This window comes from Centrocercus urophasianus, unplaced genomic scaffold (assembly GCF_019232065.1).
Source record: "Centrocercus urophasianus isolate 14NV4802_14NV808 unplaced genomic scaffold, USGS_Curo_1.0 seq_16, whole genome shotgun sequence".
In the NCBI taxonomy this organism is placed as follows: Eukaryota; Metazoa; Chordata; class Aves; order Galliformes; family Phasianidae; genus Centrocercus; species Centrocercus urophasianus.
The window spans coordinates 34,945,132-34,964,602 of NW_024884711.1; the positions used below are offsets into that span (position 1 = coordinate 34,945,132).

General features: G+C 42.2%; 1 protein-coding gene and 1 long non-coding RNA gene across 19 annotated transcripts in view; both read right to left on the reverse strand.

Annotated features, from left to right (window-relative positions):
• PARD3 (par-3 family cell polarity regulator) overlaps positions 1-19,471 on the reverse strand; it is a 426,318-nt gene that overhangs the window by 385,912 nt on the left and 20,935 nt on the right. The gene's annotated exons all lie outside the window — the stretch shown is intronic.
• On the reverse strand, positions 3,693-12,858 carry LOC122159405. Of its 2 annotated transcripts, none has more exons than XR_006168514.1 (2): positions 12,624-12,858; positions 3,693-8,872 (listed from the first exon to the last, which is right to left on the reverse strand). It is a non-coding gene; the product is annotated as an uncharacterized LOC122159405 (long non-coding RNA). The 2 variants fall into 2 exon arrangements; XR_006168515.1 differs by having other exon boundaries at positions 12,599-12,858.

A 19,471-nucleotide genomic window follows, 5' to 3' on the forward strand; every position in this document is an offset into this window, starting at 1 on the left:
CTTTTCCACTTGGAGGAATTCAGTTCCGCACTTACGCTTCATACATCTATGTCAGACGCCATATTGTCAGACTGCCCCTCTCCCGCCATCTGTCACACGGCAACAAAATGTAGTGGAGTGTTAGTGGGAAGGTTCAGCTTCTACTGTCATACTACCAACTGAGTTCGTGGGCCAAAATAATAAAACAGGAGGCGTTACTTTTAGAGCAGCCCTCACGTGTAACAGTAAGCAGAAAACCAGCCTCCTAAAACATCCACCTTATGATGCGGTGGTGTTCCTACATGCCACCATGCAACTGCCATTTCTGCCATGTAATTTCTCCTGCCATACCACGAGGGTGCCCCAGAGCACCCCAAGTTCTGTATCTGCCTAGCATTGCAGGGCAGTACCTCACGTTCGGCTCCCGCCTGCCCAGAGCTGCCCAGCAGGGAGCGCTGCGAGCAGGGAGTGCTGTGAGCAGGGAGCGCTGCGAGCAGGGAGCCGCTCCCCGGCAGGGCCTTCCCGCCCAGGGTGTTTGCTCACCTCAGCTAGGCGCGCACCAACTGCCATTGCCACTTGTTACACAGCTAGAATTCATGTTAACCAGATGTCTTCCACATACACCTTTATTCACCAATCTGGTCGGGATGAATCTGCAACAGAACCTGGGGAAGTGGGCTGTCTGTCATGCTGAGCTCACCATGGCTCCCTGAGTCTACTTGCTACCATCTTCCTAAAGCGGAGGTGATTTCAATCTGGGTACATTAAGAGCTTTTCAGCTTTAAGCCCTTTTTCATTACATAGCTCCATAGAGAATTTTTAAAAAAACAGGGCCAACTAGACAGTTGTGCACAACGAGTGCGGAGCTGCAGGGGCAGCTCCAAAACATTCCGTGCAGCATTTCCTTCATAAACGAAGAGATAAAGGGAAAGTAAGGATGAATTTCTGGTTTCTGCTTAAAATCACCTGGAACTTGAGAGTACATCAAAATGTGTGTGTCTGAGTATTCTGAGAACAGATAGAGTTTTTGAGGCAAAAGATTATGCACAGATCAAAACTAAGTCAATAACCCAGCTCAGGCGCGGACCGGACCTGTCTGTTCAGCAGCATATGGCACTCGGGCATGTTACCACAGGCTGAAAGGAAAATAATGGTTAATAAAAAACGAATGTGTCTGAAAATTTGCCAACAAATTCATTCATTTCCCTGTCTAGCACTTTACTGGAGGAGGGAACCGTCAAAACAAGCTTCCAGGTGCCAAGGAAAAGCCAAGATCGTTTTTAATGTGAGCTGAGCTCCATCACCTTGTGCAGCCCTGTGGCTCAGCAAAGAGGGCAAATACCTGGGTTTGCACTGCATCTCATCCCCATCACAGACCTCCTGGAATCTCCGACACAAAGACCTCCTGTGTAACACATGCAGCAGATGGGAAGGGAAAAAGCAGCTCTGAAGACAATAGCATTCTCTCAGATATGTTGACACTGTGCCACGGGCAGTTTGCAGTGATTTTCAACATAAGTATGCTTACCAACCCTGCCAGAGCACAAGCCTGCAAAATACTTGACATTACTGAAAGTACTCCAATATGCCTCAGAAGGCACCAGATACCTGCAACTAGAGTTGCCAGGCTAAGCTGAGCTACCTCTTTCTTTCCCGATGGCACTCCACTTGCAGTCACTGCTTTCCTCCCAGTTCTGGAGTATGTTTGCTCTACCTTGCCCTGTGCCCCACAAAACAAAGTAAAGCAGAGCTATGAAAAGAGTACAGAAAACAGCTGAACACTGTACGCTAGAAGATAAGCTTCACCCTTTTCATCTTTTTGTTCCTTAACTCATAAAATTGCTCTTTGGACTCGGGATGTACCAAGTAAATTTAGCAGTATTTTGTACAACAAGAACGTCACCAAGGAAGGTTACTTATCATGCCTTTAAAAGAATCTTTGGTCAGAGATTCAGTTTTTTCAAACACAGAATCATGGAATCATTAAGTATACATATAATGTCTTCAACCGAGAATTACACAAATAATTCTGCATATGAACCACTTACGAAAGAGGAAAACTTGCAGATCTGATCACTGCAGAATCCTGTTCCATTTTTATATTGACCAAAATGTTTCCAGCCTCACTAAAAGGGCTTTTACTTTACTTTCCATTCAAGATAATATCTGAACATCTGGCTAGTATCACTCTTCCTGAGACAATGAAATGTTGGAAAGAGACTTTATGAAGTGGAAAGCAACGTTAGCTTTTGCATGCATCCTACATGTACACTCTTAACAGCAACAGTCATTTACTTAAAAAGTTATGACACTGCATTATCAGGTTCAGTCCTCAGTCTGATAATAATAGCCTGATACCCAAAATATTGAGCCAATTATTAGAGCACTTGAAAAATAAAGTATCTCCAAAAACACTAAATAACATGGTAAATCATTGGAACACTACTACATATTGACCTGTGTTGCATTACTACTAGAGTACAAAACATCAAAGAACTACTGGATCTTGCTCCAAACAACAAAAGTTTGCTATTAAAAGTGGTGAATTTACTTCAGCTGTTAGCCATCATGCAGTTCACATTTACTTTCAATACAGATGAATCTCTTACTCTTCTGAAATAAAAGTGCACTCAGCGATTTCCTGAGCCTACCAGCAAAACAGCTACAGATGTACTGTAGAGGAACCCTAGAAATACTCTTGTTTTTCTACCCTATGACTTCCTAGAAAAGTCATACATCTTAAAAGTTGATGTAGAAAAGTCTACATCTTAAGATATGTAATCCTTCCTATTGGTGTGTTAGCTCAAGCATCACAGAAGTCGAGATTTTATTTTTTAATTTTGTTTAGTTCCAGATAATCTGGGGAAGCTAAGGCTTACCAAGCCATGAGAAATTACACCATTAACTTAAATCAGCCTCCCCCTATCTGTTAAGTATCAATCAACACACTGCTGGTAACGTACCATCCTGGGACAGTTTGGGCTGGAAGAGACCTTGGGTGGCCACAGCCCTAGCTGCAGCACCTAGCTGTGGTCCAAGCACGCAGAGCAGAAGGACACAACCCTGCCTCCTGCTCGTGCCCTGGTCCCCAGCCGGTCCCCTCCTTTCCATAGGTGGCTGGACAGCGGGCCATTGGCCATCCCAAGCTTGGAAGTGCTGATGGTGTCAACTCGAAGCTCTGAGGCGACACCGCTCCCCACACAGCCCAGCAGCCACCAGGAGGTGCCGTGCCACAGGACAGGGCCGGCTCGCAGAACCTGGGCGGGCACAAGGGAAAAGCTTTTTCTGCAGCCAGAAGAACGCACAGGGCAGCGCGCCATTAGAATGCACGTGGTTTCAGATTCAGTAAATGTTTAAACCTTTACATTTGCTTGTCAAAGAGGAACACTTGTGTTTTGTTTTGTATTTTACCCTCAGTACTATTTGTTTCTGCTGTGCAAGTTCATGTTAACTAGGGAAAAAATAAAATAATGAAGAAAAATATATTGAGTGGGTCTATGAAATCCTCCATGGTGTGAGCACTTCATAATGTTTTGCTTGAACTGCAAGGTAACTTTTATATGGGATTTATTCCTCTGTAGGAAAGCCCTAGATCTCAGTCCCAGCACTGCCACAGCCAAGTGTGCCAAATCCACAAGAGGGATAAGAACAATTTGTCCTTTTCACAGTATTTCGCTGTAGTGTATAGCAAACACAAGTAATAATGCAACAAAACAGTTTAACAGTAACATTTTATTACTATTATTATTACCTTCAGATTACAGATATGAAATACGGCAACTAGGTCCAAAATTCACAAACACGCAACATCATGTACTGACTAACTGGCACACAATCTTCCGTGCAGAGGCATCAGAATTTGGGCAATGCTAGTGAAAAAATGCAGAACAACTTGGGCCTGCAGCCTGACAACTGACCCATGAGTGAATCTGAAGGAAGAAAGAAGTGATTTCTGTTTCTCCTAAGAGCTTATCTCTCATCCATCTATCATTACAGCATCGCTTGGATTTAAGCTTCCATTGGTTTTCATCCACAATGAAAGGTCTTTGAAATCAGCACCAGTTTCAGACTGGAATAATGTTTTTTATTGGAATATGTGTGTGACTTATATACAGATATAGATGATGTAGATTGATGTGCATGATTGATTGATGTTTATTAAGCATTAGAAAAAAAATTCTGAGTCTGACCAAATCCTTCCTTCAAGGGAAGAATGGTCAGGGAAGAAATACAGTTTCCTACCCAAATGACATCCAGCATGAGATTAAATAATAAATTTTAGAAATGTACTGGAAAGAAGATTTTCATCTGGGGACATTAATATCAAATGCCATGAAAGATGGAAACAACAAATTTTGATACATGCTCCTGAGTGAGCAGAGTCAATTAATCCTGCAGTATGTGAATATGATGATTAATACACATGGAGAGTTGCAAGTCCATTACTACAAACAGAGACTCACATTTCCAACAGCCTGTAAACCATGAAGTCAGTGAAAAATACAAAACATCCCTCTCTGATGACTTTACTTCTCTGGAAGCTTCAAAGTCAAAGCGTGGTGGGTAGGACTTTGCAGTATAAACAGCTTCGCTGAACCACGGGGAAGGAATGCACAAGTTATGGGAATCACAGGACAGTTTATCGCTGTTTAGGTCAGCTATGGTATCTTACATTTCTGATAGCATTTAGAGCTTTATTAATTGTTCAAGTGAAAGGATTTCATACTGAGAGCAGAACCACGATTAGTCAATGGGCAACTATGTAAATGATATAAATAAAGCCCTCATACAGTGCTGCGTGTTCAATAATAAGGGTAAATGTGCTCTAGGAAGGTATGAATCAACACATTGTCTCTACAGAGCAATATAGGAAAGCACCTGCCCTTGCCCTGCCAAGTGGCCTAACTTCTGCGCTCGCTGCTAGTAACTAAGTGGGGGACTGGAGGCTTTAGGAGTTTCCAGTGTGCGCTAAAAAGCTGCTTCCAAGTCCAGAATGACCTCGCCACCATTTGCATGGCAAGGCAAATGCCAGCATCTTCCCTTCCTTCATCCTCCACCGCTGTGTAGAGACTATGGCTAACACAACAGCCAGCTTTCTGCGTGCCCAGAGCAGGCTGACATGAGGGCCCACACAGAAGCACCCGCTATTGTACCTGCAACAACCAGAGGAGAAGCTTTGCTAACACACGTGTGTGCACACCCACATGAGGGCTTGGAGGTCAGACACACTGAGACCCTTGTTTCTGAAGCTGCTAGCTGGAAATGTGGAAATAATCAGAGCAGCGTGTTAATCTATCTGTTGAATACTTTTCAAGACATTTTAACCAAAACAAGCCTTATTTTCATCTCAAGGGGGAAATTTTAACAACAATATTTAGCTATTATTTTTCCAAACTGCTCAATATTTTGAAGCAGTTTGGACACTTCAACACTCTCTTAAAGCATGTACTGAAGTGCACTCATCCAATTCTGGACACTCTTAGCATTTGTCTGAAGCCTCCAGTACAATCACTGTGCAACTATTATATTCATCATTATTTTTATGTCAAATAAAACCCATCTGACAATCTATTTGAATTCAAGGTTCTGAACGATACCAATCCAGAGCAGGAACTATGAGGTAGGGCACCAGGAATAGGTGAAGGAGAAAAAGCACCTTACCTCCCAACTCTTCAAATTAATAGTCTCTAGGATTATTTGCCTTTTTTTTCGAAAGTGTTTGTAACTTCTATAGATAAAGGCTTACCAATATAAATAAATAAAAATACCCTAAGGTAGCCTTAGGATTACTATGACTGTATTATAACTGTCTGACCATGTTGCAGGCTATTATCACCTTCTATGATTAAGCATAATAAGCACACGGTGGGCTGGAGACTTCAGGGGAAAAATAAAGACAGAACTAACGCTGAGTGCTACCTACTCCACATTTCACTTTTCCCACTGTTTCAATTTAAGCCCATACTTAGTTTTAACGTCATTGCTTACAGTTCTTCCTCTCAAACCTGCAGTACTCCTTTTTCAATTCAATACTTGAGCTCAGGTATACCTAAGCTCTCACCTACGCTCCAGTTTAATCAACAGAAACTCCCACTCCATAAGTAGTGAAGAGAGTTTACAACAGGAGAACCCTAACTCCTTGTCTTGCCCTCAGCCCTTATCGCACCAGTGGCTCTACCCTTACTGGCCTCACTTTCCAAGTCTTCTCATTTTCCTCAACCTCATTTATGGTTGCAGAATTCCATTTATGCCAAAAATCACCTGGCCTCTGAGGTTGTCAGGTGCACCACAACGTCCCTGTTCCTCCTTTCCCTTCTCCCAACCTGTTCTTCTCCTTCATCATCTGCATTTATGAGCAGCTCACCATCACTTCCATAGCTGGCCAACAGTAGTAACAGAGGGCACTTCCAAGATATTAAAGCAAACACAGATGACAACTATTGGGGAAAAAACCCTGCACACTATTTAAAGGCATATAAAGCATATGTTTTCCATTTACTACACCACAATCACTCCGCTGATGTTCCTTCCAAATTTACCTCACGATACCCTCACAAATGTAGCTGCATTACTACATTAAACCCTAAAAATGAATTCATTAATGGAAGAAGATGGGGCTTAGCATTGAAAACCTCATTTTACTTCCTTAGTTATCTTCTCATTGTCACCTATAGCAAAGGGGAGCAGCTAAGAGCAGGGCACTGACTTCTAACCCATTGCACCTTTTCCAAAATTGCTTAAATCTCATAGCAGCAAGTTTGCACTTGTCAAAATTAAAGCAGAAGTCTTGATTAAGAGAGAGGCAAAACCAGCTAGTCTTCTTGGCCAGAAAAGGGGGAAAAAAAAAAAAAAAGAAAAAAAAAACCACATTAAAACCAGTAAAGAAAAAGGTAAATCTTGAAGTCTTCTCAGCTGTACAGTGAGTTTATCACATAGGTGACTGTAAAGGCAGCTTAATTTTTCTAGCTCAGATAATCTCTGCCTGTACAGCTTTGACCAATGTAAGAATGATATGACAATGGTGTTCTCAGCCCTAACTCATAATGAGTCTAAGTTAAAAATTCCCATTTTCATAGCATAGTCAACCTTGGCAGAAAATAGAGATAAATGACTCAAAACTAAGCAGTGTAATAATGCTGGAAGCAGAGTAAAATGCAACACAATATTCTATCTGCAATTATATCTCCCAGTCTTTTAAAAACCATTTCATTGTCTTTCCTCTTCTGCTAGTCAACTAAGGAATTAAGTATTCTTTACTTGATGAAACCTGGGTTTGAGACTTCCAGGTTCTGGATCCTTACACGCTTTGAGAAACTGTCTTCATGAAAATGTTTTCAGTAAAACCACAGACTTATTTCTTAGAATGCTTCAAAATACCAACAGTAACTTTTACATAGGTCTGATGAATAAGAAAAAAAAAAAAACAAATCAAAGCAGGGCATATTCAATTACATACAGCTCAAACATTCACAGAAAAGTTTGAGTAGTTTTGTCTTTTTTTTTTAAAAAAAAAAAAAAAAAAAGAACTGCAGCTTCTACTTTAAGTAACTCCTCTAAAATAACCACGGTACATTTGAGACTAAGAAGAACATACAGCAAACCCTAATGAGCCTTAGAAAAAACAGGTTCTTAAAAACTTCACAGGGCTTTTTTTCTGAAAACCTGTTTTTATTATTCACCTGGGCTCTCTCCAACTTGTGCCACACCAGAGACCCAGGATGGCACTAGCATCTCCTGCTATCTCTCAGTGATGAGAGCATAACCACTGCTATTGTTACTTGCATTATGATAGTGACGTAGGCTCCACTAAAGAAAAAAAACTGCTTGCTGTTCTGTAACCACACAGAATAGCACAAAAGGGCTTGCTGAAATAGAAATAGATTAAAAAATAGCATCTTTCTGACTGTTTCAGCATGTGTGTTAGACAGCATACGTTCACAGTCCGCGAGTCAGCACTACATCAAGCTAACGAGAGTTTTAAACCATTTCATCTAACCACAACCTTCATCTACGTATTTTTGCAAAACACTTCAAATGAATTAATTCAACTTCGCAAGTTAATCCCTAGCAACCAGCAGTCATTTGTTGTGTCTCTTCTCCTCTACATTAATAGCAACAACACTGCTAAAAATACAGTGAGGGTTTCAATAACGGATAAAAATATATTTATTTTTAAAAACCCCACATGCTTTCTTAAACAGCAAGATGTCCGAAGTGACAGAAGCTTGCAAGCTGCAAAACCATCTCCTTGCATACATAAAATCCACTCTCCAATCCTTTAAACTAAAAATATTGTTCTTAAAGAGGAAATCGCCACAAAAATTTGAATTCTCTGACTTGTCTTCTGTGCTCTATTTAACTCAGTAGAGAAAACAGACAAGAAAAAAAAACTGTCACAACTAATGTACATTTGAAACTGAAAACGCTAAGAAAAAGGAAAGCATTTTCCAGAGCCTGAAGATGCATTGCCATTTTCCAGTACCGACTGCTTGCTTTCTAGCAGAGAATCCTTCATTTCACCAGAAAGCCTTATGGCTGCTTTCACATGCTTTCTGCTACAGGCATGTAAGGAACTCACGGTCGTGCACAGATGAAAGCCCCACAGCACAGGGCACAGGCCAACCCCACATACAAGTCACTTATAACCGATACCTCCCACATTACCGGGGGATTCAGCTTCTCCGTTGCTTTATGAGGGATACTGCTGAGAGAATTCCCAAGAAAGCTCCCAGTCTATATTTAGTGAACTTTTTCAGATATGGAGAGGTCATGAACTTCTTTACTTTGGTGTGACAGAGTGAGATCTACAGGCTGCAAGCTAAAGATAAAGCTGGCTGGAGGCCGTTGTTGTCTTCCAAGCAGAAAGCATTTCCAACTCGCAAGCCCCACACTCCTTCAAAATGAAGCAAGAAAGGGAAAAAAAAAAAAAATCAAAGTTTTGCTGGATTTTTCTGTATCAGTGCAAACACAAGAGAGAGGCAAGAAACCGCTTCATTTAGTTCTCAATTTAAAAAACAGACTGTTTATACAAGAACATGTAAGAGATTGCACGACCATAAAGTAGGTGGGGGACGAATGCTGCACACGCACTGGGTACTGGAGGAAGAGGGATTATGTTCTCCCGGCTGTCATGAATCAGACACTGACTCACAGCAACGCTCTGGGCCAGGCCAAACTTCTGTTCCAAGTTCGCATGCATGGATTTCATCAGGAGGTTTGCACTGAGTAGTAAAATTTAGCCCCAGTAACATTTTATGTTGCTGGTTGACTTGCACTTTTTCCACCCTTCCTATTTTGTAGGATTTCTTTCTGTTTTTAAACAGCACGTACATTTTGACACTAGGAATGTACTTCTCATCCTATCCAGAAATATAATATATAGCAAAAAATAACATAAAAAATTTATAATTTGAGAGAAGATAAATATTTTAGACATAATAATGAGGAACAGAATCATATATTCATCTTGGTTGGAGAATACCCCCAAGATCACCAAGTCCAACCATCAGCATGCCCTGCTGAGTGCCATCACTAAACCATGTCCCTCGGTAACACATCTACACATCTCTAAAATACCTCCAGGAATGGGGACTTCACCATTTTCCTGGGCAGCCTGTTCCCATGACTGAATCCTCATGCTTAGGAGAGCTTCCTTCAACACCAACTTTCCGAAAGCACAATTTGAAGTAAAAACACCAATCTTCAATATTACTACTGTTTCCATCAGAAAGTAAAATCTGTTCTTAAGTTTTCATACTTACGTTCAAAAGAAAAATACTGAACTGAAATAATTAAGATCAGTATATGAATGAGAAACATCAGAAAGAGTTGCATATGTATCTATGTTTGCAGATAGCTGGACCTGGGCCACAGTGGAAAAGATGCCCGCACTTTGATTCACAACATTATCATGATCAAAAATGGTAAAAAAAGAAAAATCCCACTTGTTTTCTGCTTTGGGATTTTAGGACTTAGGGACCCAAAGAATGTGAGAAGTAAAGCTGTATTTGAAGGCAGTTTTATTTGAATGCGTCCAAAACAAGAAAGGCCTGAGGGCAATTACTGAAAGAACCATGCAGGGAGAAGCAAACAGCCAGAGAGCAGATGTGTGGACAGGGGTGCCCCCTGAGTAAGACATGCCCACAACCCTAACCTGTGAGTGCAAATTCTGCAACCGGGATTATCCACAGCTGAATGTCGTGCCAGCTGAGTAAAATGAGAAATGCTTTTCACACCTGCAATGGGCTGAAGCCCGGTCCCTGTGCCAGCCACACTGCTGTCCTTGCATGTGCTCTGCCCCCACACCCCTCTGCCCTCCTGGCCACTTCTGCAGGCAAAACAAGAGAATGAGAGAGGGCCTCAGGCCAGAAGTAAACATCAGTGTGTTCTAACCAGCAGCAGAAGAGTCTGGGGGAAAAGGCACAAACCACCACCACTGCAATCACTTCAGAGGCTTGGGGTTTTTGTCCCACACTGGGAGGCCTGAAGAGACTAAATTATAGGGATGGGGCCTGGGTTAGCCAGAGAGAGCAGAGGGAAGGGCAGATACACAAGTATTCAGAAAAGAAAAGGAAAAAAGGGAAAAAGAAGACAACACCATTACTAATAGATCTGCATCCATTAAAAGATAAACTCATTGTTTCTGCTGAACTCTGAAAGACATAGTTTGTCCTCAGACGACAACTCACTGCTCAAATTTTCTCAACACATCAGTCACCACAAGATAAGCACAGGTTTTTGTGCCATTAACTCAAATTTAGCTTTAGGTTATTGCTGTCTTCATAACTTTTTCCTGTTTCAAATCTTAAAGGAGAAATGGGATCAGGGAAAGGTTATTTGAGACTTCTGTTTCATGCATTCCCTTTTGATTACAGACTAAATCCAAAAGAGACTCCTCAAAGGCCAAGATAAACGTGCAATCACGTAATTGGTTCTGGCTCCAGCAGCCCTGCAGTCAGGAGAAAGTGCCCCCCGCCTCCACCCAGGCTCACCCTGTGCTTCAAGGGGCGTTAAACCCTACTCATTATTTGCCTGAAGAGCCATACACATACCCTACAGAAATGTTTTGCCAGGCTCAGGCAGCTATGGTGGACAGCATAATGAAGAACCCTCATCTCCTGCCAACACATTTGTAAGGCACGCTTGCATTGCTCTCCTCGCTTGCTCCAACTCACTTCCAGCAAGCATTTTAACATGACCTACAAGGCCGTGTTCTCATCTCAAGAGATTCCTGCATGCTTTGTCTTCACAACAGAGTAATGTTAACAAACATTTGCAAATTTTTAAATGCCAAAAACACAAGAACCACTCAGGAAAAAGAGCAAATAAATGAAGTTCAGAAATACACTTAATGCATACCCCATGAGAGGAGTCAAGAGGAAAACAGTCATTTTGCTATAAAGCAGGAATGTGCCGTGACACAGGGCAGTTGGCACCTATGAATAAATAATGGCAGTGTCATCATACATTAAACGTCCATATAAAAGTTAGCTCATGAGTTTATATAACTCCCTTCTTCACTAAATGAGGGCACACTCAATGCGCACAGAGAAATTAACTGCAAGCAACTAAAAGGAAACTTTCAGACTTAATGCAAATGACTTCAGGGATGGCTGGGATAAATTAAGGAATTGCGGCATAACGTTAATACCAGAAGTTCAGGCCAGCTGTGACATGCAGGACAGAAGCAACTGGAGGTCAGATATGATGATCTCAGCTGCACTGCCTGCCCCTGGGAAAATGTCATTGCAAAGGTCTGAGCCTTCCCAGTCAATTCTTCTTCACACGTTGTTGCATATTTTGTTCCCATGTCTGTTGATTATAATTGCTGCAGTTGAATCAAGATCGAAAGGATTTCAATTCAAAAACATGAAATCAAGACTAAAATCACTGAGCAGTTCAGGACAAAAGAGGATGCAGGGTTTTCTTCAGCTGCTTTATGACAGTAGAAAGGAGAATCGAGGAACGCTTAGGAAAGTGGCTCAGTGGACAAATTCACTGCAGGCTGAAAAGTGGCAGCAACATCCTCCCCAGCTTCCCACTCCTTCCTACTTAGAAAAAGTTCAAGAGAGGGAGAATTTTCCAAGCCCTACGCCAAGTGAGGAGTACAACCACACAGACCAAGAACAAGACACCATGACAGAAAACAAGGATGCATACTACATATCTCTGGGAGGTAATAACACATACCCCTGCCACCATAAACCAGGTGACCTCAGGTAACCAGCCCACAAATGGTCTTCAGCACATTTTTTAAAGCCCTGAAAATATATAAGCCAAATACCGCACCACTGCTGAGCAGTCATGTACGCACACAGCATTCCCACTGTCTGTTAGAGAACAGGAGCAATTCCCAGCAAAAGGTACCTCTGAGGTTTGCAGCATAAACCCACATCTAAGACCCGCCCCACAAATGCTATTTCTAGAAGGTAAGAAATGCTGAGGGGGAATGCAGTCTTTCTGAGGGTCAAGAATGTTCATGGAGCCATCCTTTGCACCCCTTTGTCTGAATGATGCTTAATACAAAGCATACCCCAGCCACCTGAGCTTTGGCATTCCCTCTCCTGCCACCACTGGGCAGCTAAGGACACCTCCCCAAGTCTGCCCAACCCACAGGAACCTTTTAGCATTCACCCTGCAGATACCAAAGGAGTTCCAGCAACGTATGGCTTCAGCTCAGCAAATGCTCTGCCTGGTTATGATGAAGCTTTGATCGTAAGTCCAACAGTCCTTAAAAATCTAAATAATTACTCATTTTGCAACAGGTCGTACAGGAGAACATCATGCTGCGCTGCTAACTTACTTGCTCTGTTAATATTAACACTTATTAAACATTAACAATTAAATAAATAAAGCAGGAATAGCAGCCACTTCTGGAAAACTACATATTTTTCTCCCCCAAACACAAAGGAATCTGAAGCACACATAACTGGAGGATACTTGTTTTTAAAGCTGTCAGCAGCAAAATCAATAGTGAAAAGACAGGTAACGTCCACTTAAGATTTCAGAGGGAATAAGCATGAGCCCTGCAATGACAGGAAGTGAATCTGTGGGTAAAGCAAATAAAATGCTTTGTCTACTTTCCTCCAAATTTTAGAGTATTATTAAAGCGGCTTTTGCTGTGTACACAAGTTTTAAAGATAATTACATTCAAAAATGCAAACAAAATGGAATCTGATTTAGTCAAGTCTGTAAGATACTATGAGATGGCTAGATAAACATAGCTGCGGGTGCATTAAAATGCTGTTACTGATGCACGGTGTAGAAAACTGATCCACCTCATACTCAATAAGTCATGCAATAAGAAAACCACGACCAAAACAACAAAAACCAAAACGCATAAAAGTTAGCTTCCTCGGTTAGCTGAATTCACTGCATTACACAAAGGAATCTCACATTTCATAGCAAACTGGGTTTTACCATTTTTAGAATTTCACAGCACTCTGTTGACAAAGCTGAATACTTTGCCCCAGTCCGGACTTTCAGAAACAAAAAGTGGGATAACAAAACAAAATCCAAGAGTTCTGCAGGTCATTCACTTCGTTTGAAATCAAAACACAGGTTCATCCTTTCCCCACAATAAATCACAGGACATCCCAATTGGAAGGGGCCCACAAGGATCATGGAGTCCAACTCCCAGTTCCACAGTGGTAACCCAAAATGCAAACCCAATGTCTGAGTGGTGTCCAGACACTCCTTGGACTCCAGCACTCAGGGCTGCACCCACTGCCCTGGGCAGCCTGTTCCATGCCCACCACCCTTGGGGGAAGAACCCAAAGTCCTGACATCCAACCTGAACCTCCCCTGTCATTCTGACTCCAACATCTAGAACTAGCAAAGCAGAAATAAGCAGCACTTACTCCTGAAGTACATAATACATCAGCGAAGTCACACATGAAGAGCCCAGGGCTGGGAGTGCAGGCACTTCACTGCAGGCACAGCAGGATGTGCTACGGTAAGGAGGGCAAAGGAAATGCACGGATGGGACGCAGTGAAGTGTTGCCTCCATTCTTCCAATTTCCTTCTGTCCTCTGCTGGTTACAATTATTCTCTCAGTTAAATTTCTTTTGCACCTACATGAGTTACACTCATGGGCCTTGTGCTGACTCTTGATTCAGTTTTGTTTTTATTGGCTTACATGTTAAGCAAGCTCAGCTTTGCTTCTTTCCTTTTTTTTTTTTCTTAATGCTCATGATGAATCAGTTCCAGGAGCCAGCTATGTTTGCTCCACTGCAGCACACTCAAGCTTTCCTTCTCAGTCCCTCAGTGCACATCCATCCCAGCAGCACAGCGTCCAGCTGGAGCACAGAGATTTCAGAAACAACGATGGTTCCAAAACACAGAAAGGCTGTGTTCAGAGCCGGCGTTGCAAAAAGATGGAGTTCTCTACATTCTGCAGTTTCAACCAGCTTCCTCATGTTCCTGGCTCTACTAAAAACACTAGGGTTCTTTTTTCATTCATTTAGATTGAAATTTATATTTTTTAAATCTAAAAGAAGAATTGCATGGCAATTCCTCCCCCACCTTGCCTGAATAAGAATATGTAAGAATGTGTTTCCTCTACATCCAAAAAAAAAAAAACCCAACAAATTAAGGATACAGATGGAACAGAAGAGGGTATGAGGGATACCTGATCATATTTTTTTATTTTGCTTTTAGGCGTTGCTTCTTTTTTCAAACCCATTTTAATTATTTTTATTTTAAATTCAGAGCTATCCTCATATGTCAGAAGACTTGGGAGGAAAAAACCACATCATTTCTTTGCAAGAATGGTACTTTGGCAATAGCCTTCGGAGTACCTGATTTTAATTTCCAAGTACATTTAACATAATGCTGTATAAATAATAAGAACTGCCCCTCAAGAGTGCCGGAGAACTTTGTTTGAATAAAATGGGCAGGAGGCTGAGTTCCTTCTGCTCCAACAGCATCTGATGGGAACGCTCTTAGCAGAAACTGTGGAGTAATAACCTCAAATTTTATAACCTCAAGTGTAAAAAATGTGGTGGTGGTAGGAAAAAAAAAAAATAAAACCATCACAGACAAAGTAATTTTTCATGAAATTCTTTACCTCCCAAAAGCCTACAGAAGCTTTCAATATTAAACATTCTTACCAATACTGTTCAACCTCTGTTTAACTAAATGGATGTATTTACCAAAAAGATATTAAAAAACACAAGTGCTGCTCACAACACAGTGCAAACATTAAATGGGCATCTATAGCCTTTGCCAGAAATACACGTTCTAAACACTGAACATGAACTCATGCAGTGCAGCAGCGTGCACAGCTGCTCCTGAAGCCCCGGACAACACACACCTGCAACCAGCATCAGTGCCAGAGCTTTCCAACTCAGGATGCTGAAGCCAAGCAAACGATGCTCAGTAATAACAAAGGAAATGTTACTGCACTTCCTATGTGTATGAATAACCTGAATCCATTCTAATATCTACTTGGCAGTACTGTTCTTTGTTGCTCACTTAAAGTTTCTCAATCTGTCCCAGGATGAGGGCAAAGCTGAGGGGTGACAACTCTGCAGTGAGACATGAGGGCATCTCACTGTGATCATTTGCTCTTTGATTGAAATGCACTTCTGAAATTAACTGCAAACTCTCCTGACACACAACAGAATTTCTGTTAAAGCAAACCTTCCTAGAACATGCAAAGGATTTACCAATTGTTTGGTAAATTATTTTAAATTATTACTTTTAACCACTGTTCCAGTGTTTGAAATAGCAATCCCACCCCAACCTGAGTCTACTACAGAATTCTTGATTTAACTGGAAAAATAAAAATGTCACACCACTGATTCTTTTTTTCCTTTTGCAATATTTTAGTGGCAACATTTAGGTTGACATCTTCCCTCCACAGTGCAAGGCTCTGCACACGATTAGAGAAACTAAGGAGAGGGTGTCCAAAAAAGGTAACGTTGGCTTAATGCAATAGTTCATGCATAAATGAAGGTAAGAAATGCCTGAGCATTTCTTGGTTACATCAGGAAGAATGCAACGGATGATATTACAGGGGAAGGATGGGGAGAGTATCGCAAAAGCAGCCACCACAGAGGGTAGCAGGAATCCCATTGCTGCCCCTGACAGTGACAGCCCTACCCCAGACAGCGGGGTGCCACCACACCAGGACAAACAGCAGGGTTTTATGGCCCAGCAGATCTGTCTGAAGATACAAAGGGATCTCATCGCCTCATCCTCCAGCTCCAGGTATCTTTGTCTGGCACACTTCATTTAAACAGAGCTGTGAAATCTCCATTAAAAGAACACACATGCAGCCTACCATTACCAGTACAGGACAAGCAGGTTTTCTAAACTCAGGCCTTTCTGTTCCTCATTTACCCCAGTTTCCCTCTGTGCTCAATGGTAAGGCTCCAGCCCATCGCTCCCTCCTGCAGCAGTTACCTGGCTAAAGCAGCGTTGCATCCCAACCAGTTGCACCTCTGTCAAGTCACAACCACCACACACACACACACGAAAAACCAAGGTTTATAAAAACCAGCTTGCTGTTACCATTGTAAGGGCATCCCCTCGCCATCTTATTAAGAATCTTTTAAATCTGTCTTATTTTTAACCCTTCTGCTCCTTCCTTAGAGAATGAATACTTCCAGTCCTTCCCCTTCTGTTCTCAGGTGTATCACTGAGATAACATAATGCCTATGAACAGAACATCATTTTTCTGCTACCATTATTATTTATTTATTTAACCAAGGTACAAAGCAAGAAGCAGGTATCAAGGAAGCCAACACAATGCATCAGTCCAAAAGCAATTAAATATTCACCCAAGGGAAACTGCTGTCTACTGAAATGAGATACAAGCTCCATTTTGTTGTCATCAAAGAATTAACTAGGGGACATGCCAATAATTTATAAAGGAGTAGACACCAGCATAAATGGTAAGAGGAGGGGAAGATCTGTTAGCCTCAGAGTTGCAGAGAAGACTATGCTGACTACAAACAAGGTCTAACGCTTCTTAAAATAATTATTGATGGATAACTTGCAGCTCAGGCTTGGAAAAATTTCTCCATTTTAGTCCCACTGATTTCACTGGGATCTTTAGGTGCACCCTATTCAACACGGTCCCACCATCCTGTTATTTTGTTTGGTTTTTTTTGTGCATGGTTGGGGATTTTTGCTGGGGGGAGGCAGTTGTTTGGACAGTGGCCCTTCCAAAAAAAAAAAAAAGAGGATGATAAACTCCTTACTGCAGTTTCACTTAGACTCCAGTTCAACTTGGTGTGCTACGCACAGCTTTCATTTTTCTCCAGCTCTCCCACAGTGACAAATGCGCAATTTTCAGTGTCTTCCATCCTGGTTGCTGCCTTTTTCATAAACAGCAGCAATCCATCCTCGGTCAGCTGGCCGCAGGAAGGTTATTCTCCCTTCCCAACCCCCCCCAGAATTTCATACCCTGTCGAATAAACTTTTAAGCAAAACAATTTATTTCACAACCTTTTTCTCACCAATGCCGTCCACAGGCTACAGGAGTTTCTGGTCCACTTCAAAGCAGTGCTGGCAGGGCCATAACTGAACCTTCTTCTCTGCTCAGCACCAGCACTACCTGGAGGGACTATTATCCTTCTCAGCCTTATTATTCCTTGCCTCTGGCTACAACATCCTACCCTTCTCCATGGGAGCAACCCTACTCGCTTGTCAAGTTCTTCCCCATTCCTGCTTCTGCTTACATCCTCCAAAGCTTTTCCTAGAAGACCACTTGCTCACCGCACCCCAAACAAACCCTTTTCAAGTCGCTGCTCCAACCCACTCCCAACAGAAAGCTCTGCCCCCTTCCCCTATGCAATAGGTGGGAATAGCCCCACAGCTCCCTGCCCCTGCCCATTCCACTCAGGGGAATTCATCAATCCAACCCATGGCAGACACCCTTTGCTGAGGTAAATCTACAGATTTTATGCTTTAAGATCAAAAAGCATGCTTAAGATAGTACAAGGGCAGATTTTAGATTGGCTGCTGATCTAATTGGAGGACCTCCCACTACAACCACCCACTGCTTCTGAAAGCTCACCCCATTTTACCAAGGAAGGCAGCACTTATCTCCTTACACCACTGTTCAAAACTCAGGCTAGGGGTTCTGAAGGGCAGGAGACCACTCAGAACGAGGAGGAAATGATGAAAATCCGGAATTTGACACATCTTTCCTGCCTCCAGCCCTGCAAGCTTCTAATTTACACTAAAATACGCCACATTTGAATGCAATGTAATCTAACCAGAGAACAGAAACAGTAGCATAAAAGATTCAGTCTATTCACTAAAGGACAAATTCCAACTTCAGGCCAACGGCAATAATGGTATAGATGAACGGTGCTAGACAGCATTCGTCTGCTCAGATTCTAGGCTGCACAGGCACCCAATCAGCAGATACATCCAGAAGATCTTACAGCGGTCTGTGCTAAGGCTGAGAGTGGTGGATCTGAGTATTTCATTGCACACAGCTTTTAACTTCAAGACTCTAAAAGCCTACACGTATTGGAGTAGCAATATTGGCATAGCAAGAGTTCTAAGAACCTCTACTTTGTGCAAACATCTGAAACGAATAATTAAAAACTTCAGGGAAGTATTAAATTCAGAATCTTTGGATTTGTCTTGTCTGAACTTTTACACTGGTGACATCTGGCCACTCAAGTTTGCGCACTGCCAAGGCACTCGTTTCTTACATTGGAAATCCAACCCACCATGCAGAGCTCTTCACAGGTCACTGCCAACCATAAACCATCACACCTACGCCTGAACTTTATTTGTATCTATGTGCTCTTTTGTTCTTGACTGCTAGTTCCCTACATCCAGATTTAGTGTTTCATAGCAATTGCCATTTGTGCTACTGTGTATTTGTTCACACTACCAAGAGGAAAAATACTGTAAATTCAGATTTGTCACCTCTACCTCTGCACTCCCATTTGAAGAATCTACAGAAACAAGATCTCACAGCTGTGAAGCATCTTTTTTAAGGACAGGAGCAGCTGCAAGTTCAAAACCCCAAGCTGTCAGCATTGTGTAAGCAGCTCTTTTGGCTTCAGAGTCAGTGGTAACAACACTGGATGGGAATGTCAGTACTTGCAGGTGTAAGTATCAGCATTCAACAGGACAGAGCAGGACCACAGTCAATGGAAAACAAGAAAAAAACAGCTGAAGATCATTGAACAGCATATTGCCCCCAGTGCTCTGTGCCCAGCTCCCAGAGGGAGCGCACAAGGCTCCCTCTGCCAACAGACGAACCGACACTGAAATTCCCTGGGGAAAAGGACTGGGTAAGACCCACGCTGGAAAAGAAAGCAATAATAATAATGCAGTGGTGCCCAGAGGGGGAATGGTGAAGGGTTATGATGAGAAGTAGCACATCACCCAGTAAAGCTCCTGGGGAGCAGCACTGTCCAGCCTGCAAAATCCCTCTAAAGTGCAACACTACAACCCTGGGCTGGTGCAGCCACTGGTCACAAAAAGAGGGGAAAAAAAAGAGAAAAAAAAAGAGCTTGAA